We start from the raw sequence: 22990 nt of genomic DNA, 5'->3' as shown, positions 1-22990 counted from the left end.
TGTAGCCCAGCCCAGCAACACGGCTGTAGCCCAGCGACACGACTGTAGCACAACCCAGCGACACGGCTGTAGCCCAGCGACACGACTGTAGCACAACCCAGAGACACGGCTGTAGCCCAGCGACACGACTGTAGGACTGGGACATGACTAGGGTGACCAGATGAAACGGACAAAATATCGGGACACATGGGGGAAGCAAAAAAAAAAAAAAAATAAAAGCGGCCGTGCATCGGTCGGGACGTGGGACAAAGAACTAAAAATCGGGACAGTCTCGATTTTATCGGGATAGCTGGTCACCCTAGGCACGACTGCAGCCCTGGGACACGACTGCAGCACAGCCCCTGCTGTTTGAAGGTTCGCTGTTCTCGGAGGCAATTGTCTGTGTTTCTAACTGATACCACCCAGGCCCGCAAACCCTCCCTGCTGGCCACTAGGTGTTTGCTGCTGCGACTCCGGCCTTATCCTCATGCTGCGGCCAGCGTGGAGGGCAGGCCCTGCCCAGGGCGTCTCCCTGCAGTGACTCTTGGCGCGCAGCACTCTCTGTGCAGCCAGGAGAGCGAGCCGCGCAGACTCTGGGTTTATTGCCCTGCTTCTATAGACAGGGCAAGCTTCAAACCAGGGGCAGTGGCCCTGGGGGACAGGGGGTAATGTTCCTACAATGGCAATGTTGTGGAGCTCTATCCCCACCACATAAACTTGTGCACACCCAGCGGGGCGGGGCAGGGCAGGGGGTTATAGCGGGACTCAGAGGGGCAGGAACAGGCCCTGGAGGAAGTAGGAACCTCCGGGATCCTCCTGCCTAGCCTGGAGCCGGCTGCCCACCCCATCAGCTGCATCTCATGCCTCCCCCCAGTCCACCTCCTCTCCCGGCACCCCCCGATTGCAGGGAGCTTCCGCCCCCCTGCTTCAAACCAGTCTATTTTATATCCTTACCTGCAGCCATACGGGAGGCAGTGCGGCCATGGCCTGTGCGAACCCCTGGCCTGGCGCCGGGGGGATGTTCCGGGGATGCAGCCTGGCTGTGTCTGGCCCCGGAGTGCCAAGTGCTGGGGCAGGCTGGACTCACCTGCCAGACTCTCTGTGCCTGTTTCCTGATCACAGCCACGGGCAGCCAGTGTCCGCAGGAATAGCCGCTGTCCCAGGGGAGCCCAGAAGAGCCCAAACCCGCAGCTGTAAATATGAGCGTCTCTGAGTGGCTTTCTGGAGGTATTATGACCGGTACCGTGCTGATCCTGGAGTCATGGATACTGCTGGCTTCACATGGCACCAGGGCATGGGGGCAGGCTCCAGGCATATGGGGCAGGCACCGGGGACATGGGGGCAGGCTCCAGGTGTACAGGGGCCGGCTCCAGGGGCATGAGGGTAGGCACCAAGGACATGGGGGCAAGCTGCCAGACATATAGGGGCAGGCAGTGAGGACATGGGGGCAGGCTCCAGGGCATGGGGGCAGGCTCCAGGCATACGGGGGCAGGCTCCAGGTGTATGGGGAAGGCACCGGGGACATGGGGGCAGGCTCCAGGCGTATAGGGGCAGGCACCGGGGGCATGGGGGCAGGCTCCAGGCATATAGGGACAGTCAGTGAGGACATGGGGGCAGACTCCAAGGTATGGGGGCAGGCTCCAGGCGTATGGGGGCAGGCACCAGGGACATGGGGGCAGGCTCCAGGCACAAAGGGGCAGGCATCTGGGGCATGGGGGCAGGCTCCAGGGTATAGGGGCAGAGTCCATGCTGGTTGCAGCTCCAGGTCTGGGTACATACGAGTTTCCCTGTGCCTGCTGGAGGAGGCGGGCAGCCAGAGCCCCCTACTGCTGGTGCTGTGGTTTGGAGCCGCCAGTGCCAGGCTCTGTAAAACACACACGTCCCCTGGCGAGGGGAGCCCCCGTCTGAGAGCTGGAGCCGGGGCAGAACAGACCCTGGGGATCCGGAGAGGGGGAGTCACTTCGCCGTCAGCTCTGTTTTTACGATGAGATCAGCGTGCTGACCACAGCGTGTGTCGCCAAGGCCTGGGCCCAAGAGCGGTACCTTGTGGCCAAGGTACAGGCGCCTGGGGCTGTTCGAAGCTCTGCCGATGCCTGGCTGGGTGACCTGAGGCTAGGGCTGCCAACTTTCTAATCGCTCAAAACCGAACACCCTAGCCCCGCCCCTTCCATGAGGCCCCGCCCCCTGCCCTGCCCCTTCCCCGAGGCCCCGCCCCCCACTCTCTACATTCCCCCTCCCTCTCCTCCACCCACACTCACTTTCAGTGATTTTGGCCAACAGGAGAGCGGAGCCGATGCTCAGGGCGAGGGCAGGGAGTGGAGCCCCTTGCCCCCCCGCCTAGGAGCTGGATCTGCTGCTGGCCGCTTGCGGGGCGCAGCTCGGTGCCAGGACAGGTGGGGACTCGCCTGCCTTAGCCCCGCAGCACCGCCCGGTCAGTGGTGCTAACTGGAGCTGCCAGGGTCCCTTTTTGACCGGGTGTTCTGGACGAAAACCGGTCACCTGGTCACCCTACCAGGGGCATTGCTGCATCGCTCAGCTCCCCGCGGCTCCACAGGGACAAAATCCTTCCGCCCTCCTGGGAGTGCAAGCTCTGTAGCTGTGTGTGTCTCCCCCATGTCTGCGCCCCCCACTGCCAGGGGGCCCAGGGCTCAGTGCTATGGGGTCGCAGATCAGCAGTGTTCATAGGGTCAGGCCAGCAGGAGCAGATTGATTTTCATTGTCCCCGGCGCTGGCTTCAACCAGACAGCACCCCCCGCCGTGCCGAGCCTCGCAGGCCCCCCGGGTCAGTGTGCTGGTGCCCCCCTCCCGCAGTGCTGCTCTCCTCTGGCGTGTGTGCCCCTTGCTTTGCTGCACGCTTCTCCCCATGAGGCAAGGCTGAGGGAGCTGGGATTATTTAGTCTGCGGAAGAGAAGAATGAGGGGGATTTGATAGCTGCTTTCAACTACCTGAAAGGGGGTTCCAAAGAGGATGGCTCTAGACTGTTCTCAATGGTAGCAGATGACAGAACGAGGAGTAATGGTCTCAAGTTGCAGTGGGGGGAGGTCTAGGCTGGATATTAGGAAAAACTATTTCACAAGGAGGGTGGTGAAACACTGGAATGCGTTACCTAGGGAGGTGGTAGAATCTCCTTCCTTAGAGGTTTTTAAGGTCAGGCTTGACAAAGCCCTGGCTGGGATGATTTAGTTGGGGTGGTCCTGCTTTGAGCAGGGGGTTGGACTAGATGACCTCCTGAGGTCTCTTCCAACCCTGATCTTCTATGATTCGATGACCTTCCCTGGCTCTGGCCCCTCTTCTCCCCACTTCCTAATAGCTTCCCACCATCCCCACCCTGCCCATTCCCATTCCCACCCCCAGCCCAGGCCTGGCTGTCACAGACAGACCACTTCCCCAAAGTGTGATGGTGACTAGCAGAGCAGGTGCCATCCATGCTGGGGCTATGTCCCCCCTGTCGGTGTGCGGGGGGGACGGGGACGCCAGGCTAGCCTGCCCCGGTGGGTGCTCCACATTCACAGTGGCTCCACGCTGCCCGTCCGGCTGCCGGAGGCGGAAATGGTCCCTTAGAGGATATAGATTGCCCTGGTCTCCTCCGCGGCATTGGCCTCTGGGTGCATTTCACTGCTCTGGGGGCTGCGCGCTGGGCACCCCGGGAGCTGGAGTCAGCCCCCAGCAGGTGCTGACTGCCCTTGGCTGTCACACACTCATCCCTGCCAGCGTCCCGCATGCTGCACCGGCCATAGCTCAGCCATGTCTGAGACACTGGCCTGCCCGGTCCTGCTGCTGTCTGCACCCTCTGCTCACTGTTACCGGTTCTGGGCAGGTCCCGGGCCCTGGGGGGCTAGTCAGGCCCAATCTGGCCTGTTGCTCCCTCAGCCCAATCCTGCCTTGACCTCACTGGAGTGCAGGCTGTCAGAACGTGAGAGCTCTGGGCCTGGGGCATGTCCATCTCCAGCTTGTTTTCTTGGTCCTGATGTTAACACCTAGGGGTAGGCGTAGCAGGGCTGGCGGGGTGGGCTGCAGATTCAAACCGCCCAGCAGGGCCTCAGGTTCTCTGCCCTTGGCTCCCGCTGCAGCTTCAGTAAGAGAGTCATTGCTGGGCCACACGCAACGATCTCTTCAGCTGCAGTCGCCTCCCGGGGCTTTCTGGTAGCCGGACTGTCCAGGTTCCCGGGCCCAGCACCTGCACAGCTCTTGGGCTGACGCACCGCAAACCCCGGCCTGGCTGCAGCAGCAGCTTCCTTTGCTCTGCCCCTTCCTGCTGGGAGGGAAAGGGGGCAGGGAGCACCCACCGTGGCACCACACAAAGACACGGGGCTGCAGAGGCATTTGCAGAGTTGACATGTTTAGAGCAGACGTTACAGGCTTGAGCCAGTGGTCACCGTCCATCGGGAGCCCCAGGCACACGTACAGCCAGGGCTGTTCACAGATCCGCGGCATGCCTGCTGGCGCTGGTTTTCTCCACGGGCAACACCCGTGGGGCCAAGAGCCTGCTTCTCCAGAGCCGCACAAAGGCCGGTCCCAGCTGTGTGATGTTCTCTCCCCAACCCCTCTCGCGCCCCCCCCCCCCCAGGCATCAGTCTGACAGGGCTGCGGGAAGGGCCTTGGGCTGGATGCACTGGCCTTTGGGGCCGTGCTAACTGGCCAGGCTGTTAATTCTCCTTGGTGCTGGGCTGCTGGGGGATGCTCTAACTGACTGGGCTGCAGGGTGCCAGGGCTCGTCACCCACTGCATTACTATTATACAGAGCTAACGCTCCATGAAAGTGAGATGCACAGCGAGGGGCAAATCTCCCAGGGCTGAGGCTGTAGAAATACTTCAGGGCTTGGGTGCTTCTGGGGACCTGACCTGAGCTGTCCATACCCCATGCAGACCTGAGCTGGCGATCTTATGAAGCCAGCCTGCCTGCCTGCCATTCCAGAGCCCCAGCCATTTCAGATCCAGTCCTGCCCAGAGTACAGAAGACGCAGAAGGGAGAATATAGGGAACCAAATTCTTATACCCAGTTCCAGTTAAAGCTCACCTTGGGTTCAGGCCAGGTTTGGGTCGGGCATTATTCTACTGGCTCCAGGTCACCCAGCCCATCAAAGGCTTTTTCCTGTTACTTGGAAAAATTAGTGGCAGTGGGATCCACTTGATTCTTTTCCTCCGGGGACCGCAGCCCCAGACTCTTTCCCCCACGTTTGCTTCTAGGAAGCCTAGTCCAGCCTCTGGTCCTCGCAGCTCTGCAGGCATGTGTGCCAGGGATTGTCTAGCATTTAAATAAGGCAGCTTTGCATCTCATTTCCCCACAACTCCCTTTGCATCGCTGCTGCTCGTAGACCTTTGTGTGGTACAAAAGCTCTTCTGAAACAGGTTCCTGACCAGTGAATAAGAACAATTGTATCTGAACTGTTCAGGTGAGCACGCCGTCAGCAAAGGCAGTCATTTCCACGGGGGCGGTCTCCATTCCCCACACGAGCAGCGGCCCATGGCAGACCCTGAAGGGGAGTGGGTATCCGGAGGAGGAGAACAATCTGGTTCTGCTAGCAGCAGGTTTCTCTTTGCTTTGGGGTTTTTTATTATCTTAATTTTTCCCCTAGAGCCCTTCCGTTTGGAATGCTATGGGCCTCACTCTGCTTCCTGGCTGACCCTACCCTGTGAGTGAGCCCGACTCAGAGAGTAAAGGGGAGAGGGTCAGGCCCTGGGTTGTTCCCCACTTGTCAAATGCACCCCTTGCTTATGAGATGCTTCTGCAATGGGAGTTTTGTTTCTGCTGTGCAAGAGAAAGGAGCCCTCCAATGCGCAGTGAGAACCAGGGCCAGAACCGGCCCACACCCACCTACGGGTGGCTCTGCACAGAGACACAAGGACCTAGGGCAGAGGATGGAAGGTCCGAGGCTTGTGGCAAAACCGCAGCGATTAGGTCATGAGACCATAAAGCAAAGGCCTGTCCCGAGCGGCCCAGTGCCCTATAAAGGTGCCACTGTACAATACATGGGCAGAAACAAACCAAGGGGCCACGAGCCCCTGGTGCTGCTCCTGGCTTGGACCTTTGGCTGTGTAACAACTGCCCCAACATGGGCTGGCAGCGGTGACTGGACCTAAGGCCTTCTGCTCAAAAATCCCAGGCCACTACCGCCTGGGCAGAAGGAACAAGCTTAGCGGTGAGCGGCTTTTATCCTTCTCGAGCACCAGCCGCTAGAGGGAGACACTGCACAAGCCGCAGCTGCAGGATGAGGCCCAGCTGGGGCCTGAGCACCCTGACGCCGGTGGGAGCCAGCCAGAGCTGCGGGCGCTCGGCACCCCTGTGAGCCAGGAGTGCAGATACCTGGATGTGTAGCTAGCAGCTGGGGCCGATGAGTTTTCGGGTCCTTCCGGACGTCCTGCTGGAAGGCCTGTCACTTTCTGGGGCGGGGCAGCTGTTGGGATGCATGAGTTTCTGATCCCGCTGGGAGGGATGGGGGGAGTGAACAATAACCAACCAGCCCTCGGAAAGCCAGCCTCTGCCCCCTCCTCCAGCCTCCGTCCACTGACCTCCTGGAGTAAGGGGCTATCAGAGGGGAGCTCAGGCGGCCCGAACTCATTCATGCATCATTATCCCATCCCATGGGGCAGCTCACTCAAGGCCACCTGGCAAAGCGGGGGTGAGAGGCAAGGAGTTCCCACCCCCAGCCCTTTTGCAGAGCCTCTTGCCCACTACAACACCCTGTCTGCTCCAGCAGGGAAAAGCACAGGGGACAGGCTGCGGCCAGGGCCAGCAAAGCCGGGCAGCTGCCCCCGCTGAGCAGTGAGAGGAGCATGCGGCTCTGGAGGCTGCCCGTGGTGCTCGTGTTACTGGTTCCTCTGCAAGGTGCTGGCCAGGCTGTTAGTCCATGTGCTCTGGAAACCATCCCCTCCAGGGAGCCCCCGTCCAGCAACCGCCACCGCCCGGTCAAACACCAGCCTGGCCTCGAACTACAGCAGACCTAAGGCAGGAACGCAGCCCCCGTCCAGCCCCACCATCGCATGCAGGTAGCTTAGCTCTGACCCCTTCCTGAGCCTCACTAACGCCTCTCCCCAGGGGCAGCCTGCATGGGAACCTGTCTCTTGGGCAGCCCCCGCTGATTGCAACGGAGCCCTGTGCAGGCAGCATGGTCCAGCTAGCTCGGCCGCCCTCCGCACCAGGACCCTACGAACCAGACACCAGAGTAACAGTCACTATCGGCGTGGGAGCAACACACACGCACAGAGCCATTGCACACACACGCACACACAGCCATCAGGGCAGATTGGAAGGCCCTGGAGGTTTTTCGCCTTCCTCTGCAGCATGGGGCACGGGTCACTTGCTGGAGGATTCTCTGCTCCTTGAGGTCTTCAAACTACAATTTGAGGACTTCAATAGCACAGATATAGGTGTGAGGTCTTTTTTAGGAGTGGTGGGTGAAATTCTGTGGCCTGCATTGTGCAGGAGGTCAGACTAGATGATCATAATGGTCCCTTCTGGCCTAAATATCTATGAATCTATGAATCAGAGATACACACACGCACACAGAGCCATTGCACACACACACACAGAGCCATCAGAGATACACACACACAGAGCCATTGCACGTACACGCACAGAGCCATTGCACACACACGCGCACACAGCCATCAGAGATACACACACACACACACAGAGCCATTGTGCACACACACACACAGAGCCATTACACACACACACACACACACAGAGCTATCAGAGATACACACACAGAGCCATTGCACACACAGACACGCACATGCACACAGAGCCATCAGAGACACACACACCACACACACACACACACACTCGGCACCATCAGAGAGACACACGCAGAGCCTGGAGAAATGGCCCAATGGCCTGGTCTGAGAGGCTATGGAACCGTCTCCCAAGGCAAGGGCTGGGTGTGCCATCGCCGGGATCACTGAAAAGCCAGCAGCAGGCTGTAATGTGCAATAGGGAACAATCAGGACAGAGGGAGACGTGACCAAACTGGCCCCTTCCGTCTCCCCTTTCTGCGAGGAGCAGTGAGCGGCTCTGGGCCCTGGGCTTAGTGCAGCTGCAAGGAAGGGAGCCGTCTCCAGGCTGCCCAGTCGAGGCAGTGCTGGGCCTGCAGCATCCTCCCCAAGATTTAGACTGCTGTCTCACTGGTCTGTCCATCTGTCTGTCTGTCTCCCCTCACACGCCTATTCACCTGGCCATGGCCAGAGCTCTCTGGCTCTAGAGGGACTAGGAGCATCCCTCCCTAGAGGGCCCCATTCTACCCAGGAGCTGAAACCTGAGAACAGCAAGGCTGTGGGATGGCAGGGATTCCCCCCCCCCCGCGGCCCCTGGAGACTGTGGGGCAGCCCCTGGGGGTGCTGGCAGCAGGGTTTGTGAAACCTGAAAGTGACAAGCTGGGGCACGAGCAGCCTGAGACTCGTCTGCAAACTCCCTCTGTCGTCTCCCGGTCTCGCTCCCCGCAGGGAACATCAGACACTGCTCACCCCTGGAAACGGGGGCTGCCGGGCCAGCCCTTCCAGACAGTGTCTCGTCACCATCCATCCCCCCATCCCTGGGGCCTCTGGCTCTCAGACTGCCCCTCTGGGCCTGCGCACAGCGACTGCGGGGCAGGGGAGAGGAGCAGTCCTGGGGGCTGTCACCTGCTCTGACTCTCCTGTACCCAGGAACACAGGACTTGCCGCAGACAAGCAGACAAATGGCCCTTCTAGGCTGGTTCCTGCCTCCCTCAGCAGCCAGCGTTACCTGGCCCAAGTGCCCCCGGCAGCAGTGAGGTGTGCACAGCAGCTGTCCCGCTGAGCCCAGCGCTGGCCACCGACGCAGGGAGAGCGCCGTGCCTAATCCGCCGGGGTGAGGCCCAGAGAACAGGAGGAGGGGACTCTTGGGGGTTTGCCGTTGCTTGCTGGGGTGACCCTGCCCTGGATCTAAAACCTGGCCAGCCTCGGCACGCGGGGAGATCCCTGCTCCCCGATGTTAGAGCTGGAAGTGCTATTAGGCCAGCTAGCCACTGTCCTGAGGAAGGTCTGCCCCGGGCGGCGCTGCTGCCTGCCCCAGCTCTCCTGTCCCTCATCTCCAGGTTCCTACATGCTCCCCTGGGCCCCCTCATTCATCCCCTCCCTCCCTCCCCGCTCACAGGGCCAACTCCTGGGGGCTCCTGCCATCCCCCCTTAGCTGCAGGTTTTCACTTCTCCTCATACACCAGCCCCAGCTCTCCCCTCGGCTCCCTCCATGTGCTGCCCAGCATCGTGCCAGAGGCCGGTCACGCCCTTGTCCTCAACGTGACGCTGCCGTGCAACATCCCCCAGCTCTCCGGTCTCCCTGGAAATCCATGTCGAGCCCAGCAGGCATAGAGCCCTACAGCCCCTGGAGGGAAATGGGGAGCCCAGCCTTGTGACCCGCTCAGGGGGGATCGCTGCCTGCCTGGGGGCCGAGAAGCAGCACAACGCAGGACAGGAGCTGGGTCTGGAGCGGGCGGCTGCAGGTGACCCCCATGTTCCCTTGCCACGCTGGATCCCTGGAGTCACTGCACTTGCACAGGCGGGGGGCAAATCTCTGCCCCTGCCCAGCCAGAGATGGGAAGCCACCTGAACCCAAAGGGCACCCGGGCGCCAAGCAGGGAACGTGCGCAGTGACAAGGAGCAGAGCAACAGAGCCAGCCAAGCAAAGCCGCCCATTCTGTAAGAACCTCTCCATGTGCTCCCTGTCCCCGCCCTGCATCGCTGCCCTTGGCAGCCGAGGACCTCGCCGTGCAGATGGGAGCATACTTCTCCTGTGGAGACTGCAGTCTTCCCAGCGGCTCCTACCCCTCAGGCCCCAGGGTTCCAGCCCGTGCAAACCAACAGACCAGAAGAGCAGGGGACCCAGAGAAAGTCAGGGAAGCTTCCAAATGCCGAGTCCCGCAGAGGTTGGCACAGACATAGGTTTGGCCTTTGGGGCTCACGTGTTCCACTCATCTCCTGGGATGAGCAAATCCAGCCTTTTAGCACCTGCTGCCTGGCGGACTGGTTAGGTCATGAGCAGCGGGGGAGTCTCAGGTCACTGAAAGCAGTGATAGACACCTTAACACAACAGTGAGGGGCTGGCCAGTGGTCAAGCCCAGGCTCTCCCAGCCCTTCCAGACAGTGTCTCGGCCGCAGCTCCCGGGCTGGGGCACAGGCACGCTTTGAACACCACCGAGGCTGAAATGCTGGTTCCCCGGTTGCTACATTATTCTGGGCAGATTCTCGCTCACCTGCAAAATAGGAAGGTTTCGCTTTCTCTGCCAAGCCTTGTGCCAGATCACCCCGATTTAACCTAGCTCGGGTTCCCCGTGATCTGAGCCAGCCTCGCTGTGCCCAGGCTGAGCCTGCATGCCCTCCTTCTCCTGGAGGGCCCCATCCCAGCTGGGCAAACCTGCATCACTGTTCATGCTGATCCAAGGCAGCCAGATACTCTACCCCTTGCCGTACCCTGAAAGGGCAAGTCGTGCTCGCACCTCGATTTGGGGGTGCATCACAACCCCACTCTCCAAGGAAGCACATGGAACAATGGACCCCCAAACCCATTCTGAGCCCAGCCCTGAGAGAGGTTTTAGTATGTTAATAAAGCAGGGAGCAGTCAGGGTCGGGCAGCCTCCTGACTAGTTAGTATGTTAGGTAAAAATACACCAGCCACATCACTGCCACACACGGACCCGGAGAGATAATCGAGAGGAGGCAGTTAGGTTAGTGGCGAGATCCCCAGCAAGTCGTTAATATCAGCCTGAAAGGAACAGGTCACGGTGGTTAGTACAGAAACACATAGGGGTTAAAGGTGTGGGGGGGTCTGCTACAGAAACAGGCAATAAACTGGCATAAAGACCGAGTCACGCTGTGGGTCCTTCTCCAGCTACACGTCTCAAGGCAAAGCAGAACAGCTGTTAGCAGTTAGACAGCAGCGAAAGGGGAGTGAGCCCCGGAGCGTCTCACGAGCAAGAGAGGCTCCAATCACTTACAGGCCAGATCCATAAAGCACTTGGGCAGAGTTGCTCTTGGAGAGCACCCACACCTGGAGAGCAAGCGATGCTCCTGGCTGCAGAGTGCACCTGTCTGTCTGTCTGTCTGTCCGGGCGGACACTCTCCTCCCGTGAGTTCTGCTTGCCTGAGTGTCAAAGCCAGGCTGCTCCCGAGTGGAGGCAGTTCCAGGAGAGGATCTCGTGTGTAGCCCTCGGCCACGCTGAGATGCACAGAAGGGACAAACTCACCCCGCCCTGTCAGCGGAGCTAACAGCTGGGGAATGGGGACAGGTGCTCGGTAAGCCAGTACCACGCTGCATCTGGTCCCGCTCTGCCCCTGGACTGGTGCTGCTCTCCTCTCTGCCTGCGCCCCCTCCCTGTTCTCACTGCGCCCTCCTCTCACTCCTGCCATCTTCCCCCTGAGCTCTCTGACCTCTGCCCACTGGCTCTGCTCCCTAGCTGGGGAGCTCTCCACACTGCCCTGGAGCCACTGCAATCTCCCCAGCTGAACCTCACCGGGGCACCTCCCTTTGCTCCCCCGCCCATGCACGACTTTCCGTGGAACATCTCACGATGATGCCAGCCACACACACACATGTTACATTATCACCCCCGCCCCAGCTCTGAGCAGCAATGTTCTGGTTCACAGCCCCCTGCCGCTCCTGCTACCCACGTCTCCTCAGCCCGTTAGCAGCCACATTTTGTTGGTTTGGCACCTTCCTCCCCCCGGAGCAGTGCAGGAGGGACCCACTGCCTGGCCAGGTACCCTGTGCTGCAGGCTTCATGCATAGCCTTTGGGGTGGTTAAGGGCGTCAAGTTCCCACTCCAGCTATTATCACTGATTGATTTAGGAATCGGGCCTTTGCCTTCAGTATTTAAGTGCAGTTAAAAGGACAGCAACCAGCATTGCTCTCCGTCCATGCAGGGGTTAGGTTAGTCCTGTTAATCACTGCAGGCCCCCCCGAGGGGATGCTAGTGAGCTAGCGGATATTCCTGGTTTGCATGCCAAAGGCACAGTGGATGGGCCAAACCCTGTCGCCTGTACTTTGGCAAACTCCCAGAGAAGGCAAAGGGAATGCAGCCCATGCAGGTGGAGTGAAAGCTGAACGAGACCTCACAACTAGGCCCAATGTTAGTGCATCATGAAATACGTTAAACGCCTCGACGGCAGATTTCCCTCTAGACAACATGGCCTGTTCCTCTCCCTGCCCGTCACCTCCCATGCTCTCGGTTAGGGACCAGGAGTAAGTACAACAAGTGCCAATCGACCAGAGAGGTTCAGCCCCTCGGCTCCTGGCAGTTAGGCGCTTGAGGTTGGCAACTGCTTTCCACATGCATCAGTGCCAAAAGGAAACCAGTGGAGATCCAAAGAAACTGAGTCCTGGCCCGGCACAAGCTGAGAGCACCCCATGTCCGTCCCAAAGCTCAGGAGTAACAGAGGCACTAAGGCTGATGTGGAGGCCATTCCCAATGACAGATGAACCAGGCAGCGTTCCAAGCAATTCAAGAGTTTGGGGTACGGGTGGGGACTGCAGTTTCTTAATTGCTTTTTAACAGGGTCTCTCTGCAAATTAGCTTCACTGGACCTTCTGGCAAATACAAATTACAAAGTGACTGGCCAGTATGTGAAACATGCCACTCCAAACCGTTTTATAAAGCCTGTGAATAGCATTGTTTTCTCTTGGCCTCATAAAGTTGATTGAAAACCAGTGGCCTAATTTTCAAAACTCCTGAGCAACTTCCTTTCTCATTGCACTTAATGGGAGTTCAAGATGTTCAGCTGCTCTGAAAAGAAGGACAGCCGCATAACGTAGCAGGGTCGCATGGACAGGGGTCTGTCGGAGGGGTGGGGGAACACCTCTTCATTCATTTGTCATGGTGAAGAGCAGCAGAAAGTTAAGGAGCCAAAGAGTGTGTGTTAGTAGCATATAGAACCAACTAAGAAGAGATTAGTACAAGCAGTTAATAAAGAGCCACATGTCATAACCAGAGAGGGCATCTTAGTTCAGGAACAGAACTAGGAAAGAGAAATGGAGAGAAAAGCAGCAAAGGTTAGTTTGTTTAATTCAGTTTGGAAATTTGTTAGTCACAGGAGAGAGAGATCTAGTGACTTAAAAAGGAACTGAAAAGCTTTTGTCAATAAACCCAGTCTAGGATCCCTAGTCAGCAGCAGAATCCACATGCAGACTTCAGCGTTACAGACAGAAACACCCCTGGAAAATCAGTCCTTCCTCTAGTGACCTGCCAAGACCGGCGAAGCAGTGTCTGTCTTTCCTCTGCAGGTGTTGTGGGAGTTCCAGCACCGACAGCAAAGCAGAGAGTCTGGCTCTCTGGTGTTCCTGGAGCGCTACCCCATGTTGCTGGGGAAAGACAGAATCGTGCACTCAGGCCCTGTCAGGTACATGGAGGAGCAGCTCCCCACCGATTCCCTCGCTGTGTTTGTAATGTTTGACACTGCACGTAGATTCTGTTCCTGGGGCGGCAACTTGACTGGCTTCTTTGCAGACATACTTACGCAAGCTTTTCCGTTCCCCTTTAAAGGCAATGTTGCTGTCCCCGGTTAGTAGGAGGTGAAACAAGCCGGGTTAGTAGTGCATGCATTACAGCCAGTTAGTGGGTTAGTTCGTTCGCAAGTAACTTACTCCATATTCCAGCGGCATTAGCAGGCCTGGCTGGGGGGCAGAGTCTGTGAGGGCAGGGAGATCTTCCTGGGTTAGTACGTTAAGAACTTAGCACGGTAATATACATGCACAACGCACCAGTTAGTCCCACTTGCTGGTGGGGGATGCACCTCCTTGGAGTTTAGCCCATGCTGCTGTCATAGGCCAGGAGCAGCTCCTGGTATCTAGCGGCAGGAGACGCCTTTGGGCTATCGGGCTGGGATTTGGAATGTTAGTGGCTCATTATTCTGAGGCTAGAACTGGCCTGTGTGACCCTAAGTAACCGAACTGGAGAATAAAGCACTTTGCAAATGCAGCCCCTAGCACCGTCCTGGCCTAGGAGAGCGCTCGGCCCCTCCTGCTGCCATGCACCCCTGTGCAGAAGCATCTCCACAGCTACCAAGCCAGCGCGCTCCCCTCACTCACACCAGCTAGGAGGGAATCCTGCCCACAGCTCCAGGGCAGGTGAGAGTCAGGCTCTTGGGGTCTGTCTGCACTGCCCGCAGCAGCGAGCCTCCAGCCCGGGTTTGCAGGGCTCACGCTGCCCAGCCAGGGCTTTGGTGTGGCGTCCCAGGCTGGAGCTCGGGTTCCAAAGCCCGCCCGGCTTCCTGGCCTTCAGAGCCCGAGCCCCAGGCCGAGCCACACGGCAGCCCCAGCTCCACCAGCCCAAGCCTGTTGATCGCTGCCACAGGCGGTGGAGACGGGCCCGTAGTGACCGAGCCAAGGAGCTGCCAGCCCATCAGAGCTAAATGCGTCCGATCTACGGGGCAGGAGTGTGCCAGAAGAAGCAGAGGAAGGAAATGGGTAACAGGGTTAGGAGAATGCTGTGCAATTGCACTAAGCTGGTGGCTGGGGCAAAGGCCATGAGCTGGCAGCGCATCAGCTGTTGGAGAGACAAAGCTATTTCTGTCCCGCTCTGAGTAGCTGCTGTCTCGCGAGCAGGGGCCCAGTAGGGAAACAAATGGAATTCCAAAGAACAGTGAAGATCTGTCTTCTGGCTCTCCCCCACGGCCTGACCATGAACCCGGCAGGCTGGGCGTATTGAGGATGCTTGGCTTGGGGGCTCTCCCCAGCATGCCCATGGAGCAGCACAGAACCACAGTGAACAACCAGAAGAGACTAACTGCAGCTGTAAAGCAGGAGAAGCAGAAGGTTCCTAGCTAAGGCAGGCTCCATCTGTCACATGGACTAGGGAATGTCTCAGGGATGGGAAGTGAGGGGGAAAGGAAACAAGGAAATAACCCCCTGGAACCAAACGGGGCACTCTATGCCCCCACCTGGCTCCCTCGGCTCCTCTCTCGTCAGGAGTAGGTAGATACAGCCAGGAGATTCCGTCCCCCCACTCTACAGACGCTGCAGTGTTCACACACTGTGCTGACACACATGGGAAATAGCTAGACTCGCCCGATGCAAGCTCCCTGGTGCGAGGCCCTCCATGCTGGCTTCTCGGAGAGTCCCTCACTGAACGGGAACACACCTGCAGCTAATTTTCCTAAAAGAATCCGACCTGCAAGTCCCACCACAGCACCCTGCCTGCAGAAGCTGCTCCCTGACCTCCCTGGGGCACGCTCCCACCCACCTCCCAGCAGCAGGAAAGTGCTGGAGTTGTTACGTTTACCAGGGGAACGCGGCGCTTGCTTAGCATGGTGATGGAGGACGGTGGCTCAGGGGAGTTCTGAGAGGTGGCATTCCCGCCCGCGTGCTCCATGTTGCTCCTGGAGGCTGACAGGTTTTTAAACACACAGCCCAGCACACAGGCCTCGGGGCAAGCCAATCTCCTTGAGGCACTCTCCCCTTATTACAGCCTGACACCAGCTGCGCAGGACAGGTATGGCAGAGAAAAGCCCCAGAACGTCGCCTGCAGGTGATAGAGACAATGAGCAGCCTGGGTCCCTCTGAGCCCCGAGCTCTCGCCCTGACACGAGGAGATCACACCACACAAGCCTCTCCGGGGGCTCAAGGAACTCAGAGCAGGCTCGCTGGCCCCCACCCCAGCTCCATTGCTACTGGGCTCGGCACCATTCACAAAAGGAACATTCACCGGAGCAGAGAAGTCATGGCATGAGCCGGTGACGAAAGGCCAGTGGGATGAACTTGTTCCTTAAGCTCCTCCCACCGCCACCATTTCCCATTCAGTATTTCCAGAGCTACCACCACGGCCAGGTGATCCCTCAGCTCCTAGCACCCCGGTATATCACTCAGGGGGAGGGGAGCACCCCGGCGAGCCAGAAAGGCTAAGCACCATCATTCATGCAGATCGGGCGAATGCAGTAGCCTGCACCAGCGCTGAGCCCAGTGGCAGTCTGTCCTCTCAGCCCTGAGGGTAATCTGCAGATGGACACTACAAACCCAGCCGCGCCCTCCTGGCCCACTGCCCCAAGGGCGGGGTGGGGGAGCCCTAAGGAATCAGTTCTCTTTCCGGGGGAGGTTTCAGACAAGCATGAACTGCTTTGGCGTCACCCCCATTTGTAACCATCTAGAACATTCCCCAGCCCTTAGCTCTTGTTCTCCTCCCGAGGGAACTAACTCTGTGAAAGGGCCGAGGCATCGGGATTTGCACTGGCTCGGAGAAGTGACCCTGGCAAGAAAGCCCCGCTGACCCAGAGCTAGCCTTAGCCACACTCCGTCTCACAGCCCTCTCCCACTGCAAGCCGTCTACCCCTGTGAAAGGGGGGCATGGGCCGGGCCGCAATCTGTCAGGCAGTCGACACGCACAGGCTGACACGTGGCGTTTGCTACAGTCTCAAATCTTCCGGATGTCGTCACTAAGCAATACCTTCGGCAGTGTCCTGTGCGTGCTGCTCCCGCAGCTCCGAGCAGGCAGCCTCATGGCCACACTCACAGGCCAGCGAGTCAGCGTGATCCTCTCTGGAGCCACACTGGCTCCTGGGGATTTGTGACAAAGAACCGAAACCCGCTCCCCGTGGTGCCAGTCTGAGGTGCTGTGACTCACTGCTGCCCCTTCCTTGCCAGGGCACCGCCATAGCACTGCCGTCGGGTCGCCAGGGCTCAGGAATCCCACTGGGGAGCGAGATGGCGCATCCCTCAGGCAGACATCTGGTGTCTCTGCAAAGAAGGCAAACGAAGCTGTTAGATACCACCAGGTGCCCTGCTCCTTCATCCCGGTCAGTGCAGCATTAGGGCACTCTCTGCAGCGGAGACCTGGCCCTTTCCACTCTCAGAGAACTTTCCAGGGTTAACTAACGACTCCTCATCTCCACACCAATCAAAGCAGAGGCCCTGGGAGCTGCAGAATCAGATCTCAGAGACGATAGCCAAGGCTGCAGAGGGGCGTGAGCCTGAGAGGCAGGATTAGAGCTCAGAGGCTGCTGGCCCCAGGCCTGTGCTCAGACCTGTCCAGGCTTTGAGTCCTGCTCAGAGCAGGTCGCAAGGCCTAGGAAAAGGGCTGGACAAGGGCATAGGGGGCTGCTTGTCAGGACAGACGCGGAGCAAGTTAAACTCCAGCCAGGCCAGTGGGAGTTTGGGAAGCGCAGCCCCATCCAACAAGTAAGGACAGGGAAGGCTCTCCTCCTGGGCTTCTGGACGAATCGCCTGAGCAGAGCCGGCAAGCTGGCAGGCGTCATTCGAACTCCACCCCCTCACGCTGTGAGGCACTTCGGCTCAGCACTGTCTCCCTGGGAAGGGCTGCCCAGCACCCCAGGTCGCTCAGGGGCCACTTCTCACTGCCATGGGAATGTTCCTCCCCACTCAGGCTTTTGCCAGGCTGGAGTGGGACTCACGCGGTGCCTAGGCCTGATGCTGCCCTCTGGGAGTCTGGCCACCCCATGTGCCAGCCGCTAGTGCCACTGTGCGTGGCTTGCCCCGTGTCCTACCTGGTGCCACTGGCTACGAGAACACTGTAAAATAACCCCCCATCTTGTCTTGCTGCTCCGGCCGCGCAGGGGACTGTGTGTGAACAGACCTCAGGTCAGTCATTAGCAGCTGCAAAAGAAAGCAACCAACACAGCAAAAGAGAACAGCATGCGGCACCTTCCACGGCCACCCAACTCCCCAGTTCCTGGGGTCCAGGTGGCACCGAAGGGAAGCCCCGCACTAATAAGCACCCCAGCAGGAGAGTCTTGCCTGCGATGCTCTGCCGCCCTGTGGGAAACGGGGGCTCAGAGGAGACGGTGCCAGAGGCTCCCCGTCCCTGGGCTGGGCTGGCACAGGGGCTATAGGCCCCTCTTCCGGGCAAGGTGCTTTCAGAGGAAGCTGCAGAGCCTCTCCTGGCTACAGAAAGGTCCCACACTGGCTGTGTCCCTGGGGATACAGAGATGGATAGACTGCAGTCCTCTGGGGCCACCCCCACCCTAAGCTAGGAGAAAACATGACAGCAAAGACACTACTGGACTAGGAAAGGGGTGGCTAGTGGCGCCGTCCATGTCTGCATGCAAGTCTCCTCCAAAGGAGCCCCTTTGGCTTGGGCATCTCCAGGGCTCGGGCATGCAGAAGCCAAGCCCCCAGCTTTCTCCAGAGTCGCTCGCTGTCTCATTTGATCAAATCCTCTTCATTAGAAATGGCGTCTGCCAGCGGCGTGTGCGGTGTCAGAGCAGGGCTCACTGGGTCACTCGGCGCTGGCTGGACTGGCTTCCGTTCATGGCTTAGGAAGGAGCCAGCTTTACATTCCGAAGGAGAGAGAAGACGAAGGCGGAACACGAGCTAATTGGGGCCGTAGCTCTGAGCCATGGAGTGCTGGGCGTGCCGCAATGCTGCGCGCTCCCTGCTGTCCGGCTGCATAGCACGCCCCGGGGTGGGGGACAGGCCTGATGGGGGTGAAGGGCAGGGCATTGGGTCTTCCGTTCAGGAAGAGCAAAAGCCTGGCTCCCTGCGTGCCACAGGAGTCACTTTGCTGACACTGCTTAATCAAAAGAGATGATTCCCAGACACCAGCAGCTCCTCAGTCAACAAGCCAGCCCCTCATTGGGCTGGGTCCCCCGGCTACTTGTGCCATGATCCAGAACCCGTGCTCATGGTCATGCCTTCCTACAGGGCTACTCCTACTAACACCTGCATGGCACGTGCTGCGGTGATTCACACTATCACAGACAGCAATAAAAGGAACCATCCTGTGCCCTGGAAGAGGGAGCCGGCCCTTAGTCTGGGGTGTGGAATCTGTACAAAACCTGATTCTCTGCAGGAAAAGGGGAGGGTGGGTCTGGAACCATTCCGAGATAGTTGTGTATCTCCATTTGCTGCTGCTGTCCACTGCCTAGATTTCCCCTGAACTAGCTGCTTCCCCACCTGATGTGTGTGTGTGCACCTGTGTTGTTTTCAGGGCTGACTAGATTGTTAAAGTTGGTCCAAATGTTCTGAATTTCAATTTTTCAATTACATTTTTGATCAAAATTTGATTTTTGGGGGAAGAAAAAAAACAAAAAAACTTTTTTGATGCAATCAGGTGTTTTGACCACCTCTAACTTGTATGTACATTTGCACAATGTGTGTGTCTCTGTGTGGCGTGAACATGGGGACAGGTGGGGCAGAATGCCAAGAACCATTGAAGCATCTTTTATTACACTGTGTCCGAAGTGATGCTGAAAAAGGACCCGTTTCCTCTTTGTGTCACTAGGAGACAAAGCCATAGACATCCTCCATTGACCACCAGCACTGAGCTCACTTGCAGCGGACAACGGATCTCGTGCTAGTCACTTGGGGCAGAATCTAGCTCCCAGGAAATTACCCCTAAGCCCCCTGCAGCTTCTTCCCAACAGCAGTGCTAGAAAGGAGCCTCTCTGAGTTTCCTGGAGCCCATGCACAGCTATGCCCCGGTGTGTGTATGAAGGAGGCATAGAAAGTCCACACCAAACAATTACCCATTTCAGATCGTAATATCCTAACCCGCCCAGCCTCATGCACTCCTTGCAATCTTCTGTAAAGCTACAGAGAGTTTGGGTCGGATTCTGATCTCAGTTACACGAGAGGCTTCATCTTCAATAGAGTTACTCTGGATTCACCCCAGGATACCTGTGACTGGGGTCCTGCCCCACCTTTGTATTTAGCTGAAATACAGTCAGCTGACAGCAGCCATTAGAGTCCGACTTTGCTAATGATTTGTGTTCAAAATCAATATGAACATAACAACAAGAGCCCTGGCTAAACCCCTCTGGAAATGGGCAGAGATGACTGCAGCACAGTCTCTGATGGGACACAGCTGTCAGCTAGTTATTATTATTCCAGCTAACAATTAGCCGTCTGTATGAAAATGGCTCTCCTCAGGAAGCCCCGGCATGCATGCATTTGGTGAACACCATGCACTGAGGATCGTCCATAGGACCTGGGGCCGTCCTCGGGAGTCCGTAGGAAGGTTGCCTGCACGGCTAGAATAGACACAGTGGAAGCCAGTAAGAATGTAGCACAGGGTTTCCCGGCATGGGGCCGTAAGATGGAGGTTGGGTTCTCTAAAGGTAGGTAATTGCCCTGTTGCCAGTGAACTGAGAGCTTTAGCACACTCCCTTTGTTGGGCCATAAGTGGAGTGTGTTCCTGGGAATCGAGTGGAGAGAACAAATGACAATGTGCTGGTGGCAGTTAACAAAATGTTCGTTTTGGGCACCACTGAACTGTGCTTTCTGGTTGCAGTCTTGGGCTGCCTGTTGGCTTGTGTATACATTGGTTGCAGGGAGCTTTAGCTAGCGTAGCATGCGGGGATGCGGCAGATGTGAATATGCAGCCGTATTGTTCAGGTTAAGCAAGGGATAAACAAAAAGGAAGCCAGGACTGAAGCCCAGCTTTGCACTCGGCAGGAGCAGAATGCACGAAGGAACAAGAGCCCACCCTACACGAGTCATGTCACGCGAGCAGCGTGTGTGATGAGCGGAGGTGAGCAGAAGAGCAGAGTGGGGAGAGAGAATGGCTTTCTTCAGGGCAGAGTTAGAGTTACTTACACACCATGATTGCTAAGATTCAACATTCTGGGCATTCAGTGCTGTTCTGCGCTTCCCCTGTCTGGGCATTGCCCCTCACTCTGCCATAGCAGGACTTTGTATTCCTTCATTTTGATTCCTGGCGGAGTGTGAAATCTGAATTCGGTCGGATGTTACTGCACTCCAGGAGTGGCTGAGTCTGGCTCTGAAGCAAGCCTTCCTTTGCCTATAGCACTAGCTGGGCATTCAGTAACTAGTTTGATTATGGCCTTTGATGTATTTTTAAGAGAGGCAGATCGGGGCATTCCTTAGGGTTTTGAGAAGCTGCTAGGCATTAAATATCCCATTATTTCTAGACTTGCCTTGATTGTCAGGGTTGGGTTAGATTTTCCAATGCAAAAGGTGGCAGAGCAATAATGGATGTGAAAATGGCACCCCAAAATGCTCGGTGGTAGCATCTGTCAGATTAACTCTTTGCAGACAGGAATGGATGTACTAAAGTCCCCTTGATAGGCTGGACTTTCTCGGCTCTCTCCGTGTCCCTGTCCCTTTCCCCCCAGCATTGCTCCTAATTCCCATATTTTAGAGAAAATGGTGGTTTAAAGGCAGAGAACTAAACCAGCGTTTTTACTGCATTCCCTTCGGGGAGCATTGGAAATGATGCAAGGTTCCATTTACCTGTCTTAAACCCTATGCTTGATGTGGATCAAAAAGATGCTTCTGGAAAGAAAATACAAACAAGTGGCATATCAGTTAATCTGAGCCCTCAGCTGCTCAGCGCTGAAAATGGAGCCCTGCATCCGCCCAGCGCCTGCCTAGCTGTGCTATTGTTCGGCAGGGACTCCGTGCAGACAGGGCCGATAATGAGGTTAGGAAAAGGCAATGACAACGAACAACTGATCATTCCACTTAACAAAGGAGTTAGCGAAGGCAGAGTGTGCCCTTAGCCTCCTCACACTGCAGTGAGGCTAGTGTCCGTTTCCCCACCAGGAATGACTCAGAGATAGATGGGAAATAGCCGGGCACCGAATGGACATTTTTAGTGATGAACCAACGAGCTGAAGGCCAGTCCCCGCTGGCCCCTTTCCAAGGTATGTCCCCATTTGCTAGGGAACAGCTGCAGGAAAATCCCCCTCTGGTTTCCACACCGAGTTTTATCAACACCTAGTTATCGGAATGTCTCTGTGCACACACCACACCCCAGTGCTGGCGGTGCCGAGAAGCTGGCCATCTGGGGACAGGCTGAGTCACGGGAGAAACACCCCGACAGAAGGCTGTGACCAAGGGGAAGGGGACCGTTTCACCCAGACAAAAGAGAAAACCAAAATAAGAGCATCCTCACCTGATTTCCATGAGAAACCGCGACGCAGGGACCCCAGGCTGGGCGAGATGTTGGCTGGTGTACAAGCCTCTTTGTGCTGGAGCTTTCGAGAGAAAGAGAGAGAATCCCTGGGTAAGATATTACCATGCAAACTCCACCCCATCTTCTCGACAGCAGTCCCCCCCCACCCCACCCCCGGCCGTCCAAGCAGCCCTGCTCGTGCTGCATATGGCCCAGGAATCTGCTGCAGCTCCAATTAAATTTTAATGCTGAAAATGCAGCCAAGTCACCTTCACTCCTCCTGCTCCTTGTGCAATGTCCCTCCCCCCGTGCCTGCGCCTCTTGCTGAGCCCCCCGACACGGGGCAGGCGTGTGCCAAGCACGGGGAGGTGCCCTGCACTGAGCGCTCACAGGCTGGGTGCTCTGGGGTGAGGGGGGCTGGGCCGCGGCTTGACAATCCTGAACCATTAACGTCCAAGTGAATAAAGGGAAACCACTGAAAAGCTCGGAATAATCAGCCCATCTGCAGGCTGCTGAATGGGCTGTGTCGGAAACCAGCTGCTGGCTTATTCAAAGCGGGCACTTATTCCCCTTCTGCTGGAGCCATCTGGGCTGCCATGGCAACAGCAGTCCTAGCAGGCCCGGGGTCAGCTCCCACTCAGGAGGTGGGGAAGATCCGACACCAGCCCCACGGCTCGTTAGGGCCGGGCTGGATGGAGGCTGCCTTCGCTATCCTCTTCTGGGAGTGGCTGGCCGGAGCTGGACCAGCCTGGGAGTGGGCGGGGGGGCCACACTTGAGGGGCCTGGTGCTTCCCTAGACCTTGTGTCTGGGGGGCTGGGGGCTGTGCTTTCCATCCAGCCTGCCCTCTGCCTGCAGGGAGACCCGCACGCAGGTGGGTGATGCCTGACTCGGGCACTGTGCAGGGCCGGGAGGGCCACCCCTCGCCCCCCAGCCTGCCTGGGCAGCACCGTGAGCCCCAGCACTGGGCCCTGGCGGGACGCAGATGCCCACACCAAGGGCCATGTGGCATTAGGACGGGGGCAACTGGGACCAGGCCCTGGCCAGCTCCATCACAAGCCCTTACGCTGCGGTGCTAATGCTGTGAACCTGGCTGGGCTCTGCTCTCTGTGCCCGTCACCCTGCTGTCCTCTATGCTCCTGGTCCCTCCCCCATGCTCTGTGCTTCCTCCCCACCGTCACGCCGGCCCCTCTGCACGCTG

The 22990-nt window shown here is 57.8% G+C and overlaps 1 protein-coding gene and 1 long non-coding RNA gene across 3 annotated transcripts in view; one reads left to right on the top strand and one right to left on the bottom strand.

Annotated features, from left to right (window-relative positions):
• Window positions 1–4256: 4256 nt before the first annotated feature.
• Window positions 4257–22254, bottom strand: LOC140899005 (uncharacterized). Its single transcript, XR_012155179.2, has 4 exons — window positions 22061–22254; window positions 21792–21873; window positions 17422–21169; window positions 4257–16654 (listed from the first exon to the last, which is right to left on the bottom strand). It is a non-coding gene; the product is annotated as an uncharacterized LOC140899005 (long non-coding RNA).
• CRYBB1 (crystallin beta B1) overlaps window positions 21334–22990 on the top strand; it is a 30960-nt gene continuing 29303 nt past the window's right edge. For both annotated transcript variants that reach the window (XM_078848980.1, XM_073313717.2), the window contains exon 1: window positions 21334–21902. The gene's annotated coding sequence lies outside the window, so the exon portion shown is untranslated. The remainder of the gene's footprint in view (window positions 21903–22990) is intronic.

Source organism: Lepidochelys kempii, chromosome 15 (genome assembly GCF_965140285.1).
Source record: "Lepidochelys kempii isolate rLepKem1 chromosome 15, rLepKem1.hap1, whole genome shotgun sequence".
In the NCBI taxonomy this organism is placed as follows: domain Eukaryota; kingdom Metazoa; phylum Chordata; order Testudines; family Cheloniidae; genus Lepidochelys; species Lepidochelys kempii.
This window is presented reverse-complemented; position numbering and strand designations above follow the sequence as displayed.